Source organism: Nomascus leucogenys, chromosome 9 (genome assembly GCF_006542625.1).
Source record: "Nomascus leucogenys isolate Asia chromosome 9, Asia_NLE_v1, whole genome shotgun sequence".
In the NCBI taxonomy this organism is placed as follows: domain Eukaryota; kingdom Metazoa; phylum Chordata; class Mammalia; order Primates; family Hylobatidae; genus Nomascus; species Nomascus leucogenys.
In genome coordinates this window covers 109,625,131-109,636,621 of record NC_044389.1, presented here as the reverse complement: position 1 = coordinate 109,636,621, position 11,491 = coordinate 109,625,131, and positions in this window count along the sequence as shown.

Sequence of the window (11,491 nt, the reverse complement as noted above, 5' to 3'; positions counted from 1 at the left end):
GTAGCTGGGGTTACAGGCGCCCACCACCACACTGGGCTAATTTTTTTGTATTTTTAGTAGAGACGGGGTTTCACTGTGTTAGCCAGGATGGTCTCAATCTCCTGACCTCATGATCCACCTGCCTCAGCCTCCCAAAGTGCTGGGATTACAGGTGTGAGCCACCGCACCTGGCCTGTTGTTGTTTTAAGCCAGCAATACTCCTCACCACATTAGTGTGGATGTCTGGAGAAAGTATTGAGACTACATTGGCATTTAAAAATTCCAGTTGTGTCGAACATAGCGGCTCACGCGTATAATCTCAGCAATCTGGGAGGCCAAGGTGAAAGGATTTCTTGAGCCCAGGAGATCAAGACCAGCCTGGGAACCATGGCGAGACCCCATCTCTACAAAACATTTTAAAAAATAGCCAGGCATGATGGTGCACACCTGTGGTCCCAGCTATTCATGAGGCTGAGGCAGGAGGATCACTTGGGCCCAGGAGTTCAAGGCTGCTATGAACTGTGATTGCACCACTGAACTCCAGCCTGGGTGACAGAGCCAGACCCTATTTCAAATAAATAAATAAATAAACAAACAAACAAATAAATAAAAATTCCAGTTACTAAAGCCACAAATATCCAGAACCCACACACTGACCTGTGTCTTCCAGGACTGCAGGTGGGGTTGGTATTGTCTCACCAGCTGCTATAACGGAGTACCACAGTCTGGGTGGCTTAAACGGCAGACATTTATTTTCTCACGGTCCTGGAGGCTGGAAGTCCAGGGTCAAAGAGCTGGTGTGGTTGGGTTCTGGTGAGGACTGTTGTCCTGGCATGCAGACAGCCACTTTCTCACTGTGTCCTCCTGTAGCTTTTTCTGTCTGAAACAGAGAGAGATCTCTCGTGTCTTTTTCCCTTTTTTATGAGAACACCAGTTTTTTTTGAAGAGAACAGTACTACCTTTATGATTTCCTTTAACCTCATTCACCCCCTTAAAGGCCCTACCTCCACATATAATCACATTGGAAGTTAGGGCTTCAAAATATAAATTTGGAGGAGACATAATTAAGTCTATAGCAGGCATTCCCAGCAATGCATCAAAAAAAAAAGACGGAGTGAGGAAAGGGTCGGAAAGGGAGGGGCTGTGGCCAGGACGGGTGTCAGAGAGAACTGCCGAAGAGATTCGAAAACCAGGGACCCAGGTCATCCTCTGCGCCACTCCCAAATCAAGGGAAGAGGCTGGACGGGTCCCGGGTTGTCTCCTTCTTTTCTATGTCAGATCTCCTTGATTCTACGCTAACTCCAGGCAGGCATCTTTCTTCCTGTCCTATCCAGTCCTCACTGTAGACTCATTCTGGAAAGCAGGAAGGGATGGCAGGGGAGGGAGCAGAAAGAGAAACTATTACGCGGTAGGTCCTGGAGAACACTGCTCTCCCTGGCTCTGGGAGCTTAGGGACTTTCTGCCACACCCCCACGCCTCACAAGACTGAAAGAGTTTCATCAGGGTCTGAGCTCTGCGATTTGGAAAGACTCATGGAAAACAGAGCAGAGCCTGAGCTTTGCAGAGAATCCCTGCCGTCTCATAAAATACTCCTGGAGGAGGCAGCATCAGAATGGATGCTTGAGCTGCACCACAGAACCTGCTTCCCTAAATCTTCGAACACACAGGACAGATGCCGCTTGGTCCCCATCGTACCCCATCAGTCATGCCCCAAAGCCACCTGAGCCCTCACTTCCCGACTCTCCGAAAGCTGCCAACAATTACTGCTGAGCCAGCAATGCATAATCGTCTCCTTCCTGCCTTCCCGTCTCTTTCTGTCTTTTGTTCCCTGCCTGGAAATCTCTATAGCATATAAGGAACTGTTGAGGTGTGTGTGTTTCTTTTTAACAAGAATCGGAAAATTTGAGTCATCTTTTTACAAAGTTAGACTGCGAAGGTTGTAGTCCTCTGTAAGGATTTAATAATGAAGTGAAGAGACCAGAGGTGACCAGAAACAAGTATGAGAGGAAACGAGAAGCCGTTATTCATGGATTTCCTGCAGTGTGCTCAGCACAGTACTACTCTAGGAGTTGGAGGATTTTTTTTTAAGGTGGTGGTGCTAGGGGCTGAGTGGTGCTACTTTATCTATTCTTCTGTTCTTCCTCAATAAGAGAAACCTTATATTGCTTAGGATGGCACTGTGCCCAAAGTAAAACAAATAAACACATCAAAAAAGAAATACACAAGGCTTGTTTGGCTGGCAGGCACCCCTTTTGCCAAGCTCTTTCCATTTTCTTCCTGCCTGGAAGATAGGCATGATGACCGGAGCTGTAGCAGCCATCTTGGGACCATTAGGGTCCCATGGTCAAAAGATCAAAAAAACTGCAAAAGCTTTGGCTGTGGTATACATGAGGGTTGGCAAACTACAGCTCATGAGTCAAATCTGGCCCACTACTTGTTTTTGTAAATAAAGTTTTACTGGAACACAGTCACGCTCATTTATTTGTCTGGAGCTAATTTTGCCCTGTCCATGACAAAGGGGAGTGGTTGTAACCGAGACCACTTGGCCCACAATACTAAAAATATTGGCAATCAGAAAAAAAAAAATACAAACCTCTGCTCTAAACCACAGGCAGTAACTGCCTATCCCCAGACTTATTATGTAAAAAACAAAAAACAAAAAACAAAAAAAAAATCCTCTTGTGTTTGACTTGAGATTTCTTGTGTTTAACACGATGTTTCTGTTACTCACAGACTAATGGATATAATACTGTTTACAGTCGAGGCACTCAGAGTTTACACAGCTGTGGAAGCAGAACATGGCAACTTTTAGAAAATTAAGAAAAAGACACATCCCAAATCATCGCCAACCAGCGGGACATAGCCCTACATAACCCCAAGCAGCAATATTCACGGCTTCCTCTAGGTGGAGCTCTGCAGTGCACAGCCTGGGCAGCTGGAGGCAGCAGCCCTGTAGCCCTGGCTTCATCCTGCAGCCCATTAATTCAACCAGTATATGGGGATTATCTCTGTGTCAGACACTGTGGAGGGTGAATAAAACATGGTCCCTGGTCTTTAGAAGCTTATAGTATGAAAGAAACATACCAAGTAGCCATATGGTATGGACTAACTTGTGTCCCTCACCCAAATTCATATGTTGAAGCCCTATCCCTCAATGTGACTGTATTTGGAGATGGGGCTTTTGAGGGTGTAATTAAGGTTACATGAGGTCATAAGAATGAGGCCCGAAACCAAATAGGTCTGGTTCCTTATAAGAAGAGGAAGAGACACCCAGGATGCGCACACACGGAGGAGAGACCACGTGAAGACACCATGAGAAAGAAGGTGGTTTGTACTCAAGGAGAGAGGCCTCAGGGGAAACCAAAGCTGCTGACAGTTTGATCTTGGATTTCCAGCCTCTAGAACTTGGGGAAAACTTATTTCTATTGTTTAAGGCCCCCAATCTGTGCTCTTTTGTTATGGCAGCCATTGCCAAGTAACACACAATTTAAATAGACCACATGGTGGCTCGAGGTCAGTGCTCCAGAGGTGCAAATGTCGCATAGTGAATAGCATCATTCCAAGCCCTGGAGGATAAAGACATGACAGCCCCTGTGTCCGCTGAGACAACCAACCATTGCTTCTCCACACACCTTCAGCAAGCACTGCTCAGGCTGGGGCATCTGATGCTGACATCTCCCTTGATAGGTGTTCTATTCGAACAGCAAAGATTGTGCCCCAGCTACTGAACATCCACCCAGGCTTCATCCACCTGGGCACCCAGTCCAGTCCAGTCCATCTCTGCACTGGCAGGCATGGCCTGGCCTTCACATTCCTCTCTCACCGCCTCTCCCAACTCCAGATCTGGCCTCCAGCTCTGACAGCTACCTGTCTACACCACACACAACAATCTGACCAATTTTCCAGAACATGTGTGTTTCAGTTCATATCATTCCTTGACTGAAGATGCAGAGTTCAAATTCCCTTTCTCCATGATGCATTTTTTAAAAACAATGAATTCTCAAGCACTGTTTTCCTCTTGTGTGGCATTCACTCCATTCTGGCTTCTGTTGAGATGATGTTGATAAAGCTGATGCATCCTTTATCCTCTCCTAAATGGGAGGGTCTTAAAGGGAAGCCAAGATCTTTGCACTTCCCTTCCCGAGACTCAGTTCAGAGCCATGTATTAGACATTCAATACGTGCCCATTAAATAACAGATCAATGATAGATCGATAGATGGATGATAGCTCAAGAGACAGATATATTGATTAATTGATTGATGATAGATATATAAACAGATGACCGATGATAGATCAATAGATAATAAACAGATAAATAGATGATTGACAGACAGATAGATAGACAGTGGCACACACCTGTAATACCAGCTACTCAGGAAGCTGAGGCAGGAGGATTACTTGAGTCCAGAAGTTCTAAGCTGTGGTACACTATGCAGATCAGGGGTCCACACTAAGTTCGGCATCCATATGGTGACCTCACGGGATCAAGGGACTGCCAGGTTGCCTAGGGAGGGGTGAACCAGCCCAGATTGGAAATGGAGCAAGTCTAAACACCCGTGATGATCAGTAGCGGGATCACTCCTGTGAATAGCCACTGCACTCCAGCCTGGGCAAGATAGTGAGGCCCTGTCTCTAAAAAAAATTGACAGATAATAGATAATAGATAATCAATGGAAGGATAGATAAATGAATAGATAGATGACTGATGGATGGATAGAAAGATAGAAGGATGATAGATGATAGAGAGAAGGAATAAATGATGATAGGTGAGAGAGAAAGAGAGAGAGGTAATATTAAAGCCATCATCTCTGGCCTTGCAGGGAACACTCTCGCAGCCGTGTTTCCTGACTGCACTGGGCAAGATTTGGGTCCAAACTCCTCCTGTAACTTCCTGAGGTCCTGTGAAATGATCCTGCCCTAGGCAGCTGCACTCCCAGAGGAGTGTCCACCTGGGAGCACGCCACAAGTCCAGGGGAACATTCTGATTTCCTAAGGGAACCAGATGTCCCAGTTTGGGCAAAAGGGCCTCCCGGGAAAACAGAGTACTGCCAAGAACTCAGTCTGGCGTGTTCCCAGAGGGAGAGAAACTGTCCCCACTCACCGCTTACTTGGATGGAATTGCTCCCCGGCATGCAGAGGTATCACTGTGTGAGGTCAGCGATGATGCGTGGAGGCCGGTCTCAAGGCGACCTTCTGGTGGGGAGGACATTCTCTCTGGTTGTATTTTCATTCCACTCTCAGTGTTTCCGTGCAGAGTGGAGTGAGCGCCCCTCTTTGACCTCATGAAGCTGCTCAAGGGCAAAACCCTACCCGGGACTCGATTTGCTTAGAAACAAAATACGCAGAGGAAACACCAATTCAAGGTAGCCTGTTATTCATGGCTAAGAGAGAGACTTCTCTGACACTTTGGATCTCTCCCTCCATCAATCATTTACTTCAGTGCTTGGAATGTCAGGAGGAAAATAATGAGTCACACCTGGTCTGAGGCAACCAAGTCACTCGTCAGCACAGAGTGCCTGCAATCACAGCACTCGGTGACCAAGGCCCAGACGCTTGGCTGCAGCTGGAGGCATAACAAGAGGTGCCAGAGAGAAAGACCAGTGAGATACTTTACAGCCGAGATCTGCAAAGCACACATCCAGGGACTCCAGCTTAGGAAGCCTGGCTGTGAATGTTTGTTGAATGCAAAGGAACACATTGTTGTAGGCAGGCCTGGGAGCCCAACACAAAATAAGAACCAGTGCCCAACTGGGCTCTCAGTTTGTCATTAGAAATATTACTGGGCTTTATCAAGTCTTGACAACTCTGTTGCCCTGTTTGAAAGTGACACAGAATTAATCCATGGGCTGTCAGATCATCTGAGGAAGGGCCTTATAGACCAAGCCAGTTTTAGATTCAGCCTGCTGGATGTGGGAGCCACTGGTTGGTGGGACAAGCACGGGTTGGGGGCTGGATGTGGGAACTCAGTAGAACCCAGCCTCTTGAGTAATACTGCTCTCATCAATGCCATATTTAACCAAAACTGCACCTAAATCGTATCTTACCTATATTTCTTGAATACAGGTTTATACCCCATGCTATTTTAGAAGCAGCAAGGGACCCCTCTGACACCAAAGAAGAAGGAAAAAACCTAACGATTAGACTCTTTGAAGTTAGCTCGTGGTGGATTTTTTTCCTATGGCTCAGTTAAGTTTTATAAATGACCTATTTCTGTTCTGCCGCCCACAGATTCCTAGAGGCTCGTAGGCAAAATCCCACGCTCTCTGGATGGCCAATCTTGCCTTTTATGATCAAAGTCTCTCCCAGGTCTTTGAAAATCATAAGCATAAGAAGGATTACAGTAATCCCTGTTATACATGTAAAATTCCATGGAATTAAGTCTCACTCTCTTTTTCATGCCTGGTAGAAAAAGTATGAAGGAAAAGAAAAGCCACATCAATGAATCTTCTGTTTCTTCATCCTCACCCTGGAAGAGTGCTGCCGTGAATCAAAGTCGTCATAAAGCTTTGTAAACCACAGAGCACCATGGCAATCAAAATGAAGTTGTTCTTTATGCTATGTAAATGACTTTGTTAATCCAAGACTTTCGAAGGTCAGCAGTCATCCCCCTTCTGTCTTCTCCAGTGTCCTTGGTGGAGTTAAGAGTCAGTTGTTCCTTTCTTGTTTGCTCATGCCTTGTGCTGGTCTGCTGGGGGCTGCTAAAACAAATTCTATATGGCTGGGCACAGTGGCTCGTGCCTGTAATCTCAACATTTCGGGAGGCTGAGGAGGGAGGAATCCTTGAGCCTAAGACCAGCCTGGGCAACATAATGCGACCCTGTCTCTACAAAAATTAAATAATTAGACAGATGTGGTGGCACACGTCTGTAGCCCCAGCTACTCAGGAGGCTGACGTGGGAGGGTCGCTTCAGCCTAGGAGATTGAGACCATGCCACTGCACTCCAGCCTGCGCAACAGAGCAAGACCCTGGCTCAAATAAAAGAAAACAAAACCTAAACACTGGTGGTTTTCAAACAACAGAAATCTATTTCTCAAAGTTCTAGAGGCTGGGAAGTCCAGGATCAGTGCCTGGTGATGGCTGCTCTCTTCTTCATAGACAGTGCCTTCTTTCTGTGTCCTCCTCTGCCTGAAGGGGCAAGGCAGCTGTCTTGCACCTATTTTTTTTTTTTTTTTTTTGACATGGAGTTTCACTCTCGTGCAGGCTGGAGTGCAGTGGTACGATCTTGGCTTACCACAACCTCTGCCTCCCAGCTTCAAGCAATTTTCCTGCCTCAGTCTCCCAAGTAGCTGGGATTACAGGCGCCAGCCACCATGCTTGGCTAATTTTGTATTTTTAGCACAGACGGGGTTTCACCATATTGGTCAGGCTGGTCTCAAACTCCTGACATCAAGTGATCCGCCCACCTTGGCCTCCCGAAGTGCTGGGATTACAGGTGTGACAGTGCGCCAGGCCTGGCACCTCTTTTCTAAGGGCGCTGGTCCCTTTCAAGAGAGCTCTGCCCTCATAAGCTAATCAGCACCCAGAGGCTCCACATCCTAATACCATCACTGTGGGGGTGGGGATTTGAACACAGGAACCTGGGGAGAGACAGACAGACCACAGCATCCCCCAGCTCACCACATGACGAGGTGCAACATCTGTTCCTATACCTGCTCCCTGAGAAACAGACTCTGAGATCCTCGGGGCCAAGATTTGTCTTTATGTGTTTTCATATCCTTAGTGCCCAGCAGAGAACTTAAAATAGAACAACTGGTAAAAAAGGAAAGAAGAAGATGGGTGGGCTTGGATGGATGGGGAAGAGGACATCCCTCTTCTCCTCTGGTCTCAGCCCTCTGTCCCCAGCACAGCAGAACGAGCTTCGGGATCTGGATTCACACCGAGAACGGAGGGACTTTTCTTTGTTGATCACTCAGCGTGCAGATGGTGAAGCTAAGTGCACATCCTGGCTCAGCGTTCAGTGGCAGATTCTCCCCAGCCATGACGTCCGTGTGCACAAGAACCGCACACCTGGAGGCCAGATGCTAGAGTGAAATTGTATTTGAACAATAAATGTGTACACACGTGCGTGAGAGAGACAGAGATAGGCAGAGAGACCTATCATCCATCTTTTCTGCCTTTTTTCATGGTTTGGAGAAAAAGGAGGCATTATTTAGATTGGACCAATTTAAGACATCTTTTCATTCAACTTGTCAGAGATCACAAGACCTTCATGCCAAAATCTCTGAGGCCTCGCTGTCACTGCCATGTGGTGCTAATGTGGAGAAAAGAGAAAAGGCAAAGACTCCAGGGTCTGGAAATATTTTCTCAGCCATTACAGGGGGCACAGCCCCTGCCAGGGCCCTGTGCGCCCCACCTTCATCTCTCCACGGCACAGCTGCTCGAAAGATGAGCAAAAGCTGTCCAGCTTGGTTCTCAGAGCCAGTCTTATGCTCATTTTTCTGAATAAAGGAATTCAACTGCCTAGAAGAAACAGGTGTTGCCCGCTGGAGAGAAAGCACAAGCAGTTTAACAAAGTGGCCCAGGGGATGAAATGGACAGGCAAAGGCATTCTTTTCATCCCAAATGACTTCAGAGCTCTCTGCAGACTCACCTAGTAACACAGATGGGATACCACAGGGAGCGTTGCTATGGTCCAGGAGTAGAGGAGATTCCACTCCCTCCCTGGAAGACCACGGGGAGCCCAGAGCTGAGCAAGAGATCCCACTGGGGATCCCACTGGGGTCTCTTGCTGTCTCCCTCACCTCCCGACGCCTCCCACCTGCAGAAGGTGGGCAGCACCCCCCCTCCACAGGCTGGGGACAGAGGGTGCAGTTGCATTTTCTTACTGTGAAATAGTCCCTCAATTATGACCTCTCCAAAGGGGAGGGTTTGATGCCAGGGATTTTGTCCAGAGCCAGACCTAGAAGACCCACCATCATCTAGGGAGCGAGCCATGCCAGCGCCGGCGAGGCCAATCAGTGAGAGGCATTTTACCCAGGACTTTCCTGCAGAGGAGATGAGGGTCGGCTCTGTGAGGCAAACATCAGGACCCAGGGCTTTGCATACCTAGTTTATCTGAGAGTAATTCCAGAAAAGGTGTCAACACCCACTGCGGAATACAAGCTCCTATAACCAAAACCATGCCGTTGTGGCCAACAGGAAACTGAAAGGTGTTTTTAAGCACAACCCAGTTTATAATTTTTTTTTTTGCCCTTTGTTGCTCCTCTATGCATTCAATTTTTATTAAGAAAAAATCAAATATCAAAACACATGGAGAGTAACCCCATGTTTCTATTTGCCCCACCCCCCAACATGAGCAAATAGTAGCATTCTATCGTGTGCTTCATATCATTTCTTTTTTTTTTTTTTTTTTTAGAGATAGGGTCTCACTGTGTTGCTGAGGCTGGTCTTGAACTTCTGGGCTCAAGCAATCCTCCCGCCTCAGCCTCCCAAAGTGCTGGGATTACAGGCATGAGCCACCCCTCCTGGCCAATATCACTTTTTAAGAAATGGAATACGACAGATTTTAAGAAATGGAATACGACAGAGGTGAAGTTCCCTGTGTTCCTATCCCCAAGCCACAGGTATCCCCATGACGCCAGTGTGTGGTTTCCATGATTTTATGTATTTACTGCATACGTATGAATTCTTAGATGGGCTTTTTAAAAAAATTATACGAATTGATTCATACCATACACAGAAAAGTTCTGGCAATCGTTTGATCGACCACTATATTTTTTAGATCTATTCATGTTAAAACGTGTAATTCTAATCCATCTTAACTTTTATCGAGTGTAGGTATGATATATAAGATGTATATGATATCCTACATCTTATTCCCAACTGATGGGGTTTTCACTATTACAGGTATTGCTGCAGTAAACAACCTCATACATGTCTCCTTGTGATATTGCCTGAGAGTTTATTTAGGGTATTATTTATATAAAGTAGAATTACTGGGGACAAGGGGTATGCACACTTTTAATTGCATTAATATCAGCCAATAGCTCTCCAAAACAGACCTATCATCAATGTATTCCCCACTAGCAGCCTGTGCGTTTCCATTTGCCCATATGGCCCACACATCAACACTGTGAAACTCAGACCTTTCAATGACTGTCTCTATGGCGACATTCAATGGTAATCACTTTGTTGAATTAAACATTAATTTGAATTTCCCTGATCACTTCTCACATCCTTTCCTGGGAGTGGACATTTCGAGATCCCTCCTTTATAAAGCCCTGTTCTTATTCTCTGCCCAGTTTTTTTCTATTGGGTTGTTTATCTTTTCTTTTTTGTAGAAATGGGGTCTCATTAGGCTGCCCAAGCTTGTCTCAAACTCCTAAGCTCAATCCTCCTGCCTTCAGCCCCCCAAAGTGCTGGGATGACAGGCATAAGCCACAGCTCCTGGCCCATTTTCTTAATGATCTATCATAAGATCTTTATATATTTTGCTTGCCAATTACTTGTTATGTATGTTGCAAACATCTGCTCCAAATCTGTCCACTGCACACTGCATTTCAAAACGTAAACTGAGCAGTGTTATGACTGCAGGACTCCTGAAATAGATGGTGTGATCTTAAAGCGGGAATAGTTCACACAGCTGCCAGATCTACAAACATCAACAGAACCACACAACAGTCGACGTAACTTTCATATCTGGGGGCCACTTTAGGCTTTTCAAGGCATCTTTTTTTTTCTTTTTTGTGGGGACAGAGTCTCACTCTGTCTCCCAGGCTGGAGTGCAGTGGTGCAATCTTGGCTCACTGCAACCTCCGTCTCCAAGTTCAAGTGATTCTCCTGCCTCGGCCTGCCGAGTAGCTGGGATTACAAGCATACGCCACCACGCCTGGCTTATTTTTGTAGTTTTAGTAGAGACAGGGTTTCACCATCTTGGCCAGGCTAGTCTCAAACTCCTGGCCCAAGTGATCTGCCCACCTTGGCTCCCCAAAGTGCTAGGATTATAGACGTAAGCCACCCCACCCAGCCAAGGCATCTTTCAATCATTTAATTTCAGCCTCATAAAAACCTGAGGCGGCCGGGTGCAGTGGCTCACGCCTGTAAACCCAGCACTTTGGGAGGCCGAGGTGGGAGGATCACGAGGTCAGGAGATCGAGACCATACTTGCTAACACGGTGAAACCTCATCTCTACTAAAAATACAAAAAAAAAATTAGCCAGGCGTGGTGGCGGGCGCCTGTAGTCCTAGCTACTCGGGAGGCTGAGGAAGGAGAATGGCGTGAACCCAGGAGATGGAGCTTGCAGTGAGCCGAGATTGTGCCACTGCACTGCAGCCTGGGTGACAGAGCAAGACTCTGTCTCAAAAAACAAAACCTGAGGCTAGGGGACCCAATCTCGTCCACCTGAGGTGAGGGGCTTGGCTCAGTGGTTGGTCATCAAGACCCCTTCAATGCTCCAAGTCTGATCCGTTGTCTCGGTTTTGCAGCTTTCCGGAACAACTCAGAGTAGAGAAGCAGACAAACCTGTGTGCAGTCACAGCCCTGCGTAAGGGCAGGGGAGGACCCAAAATCC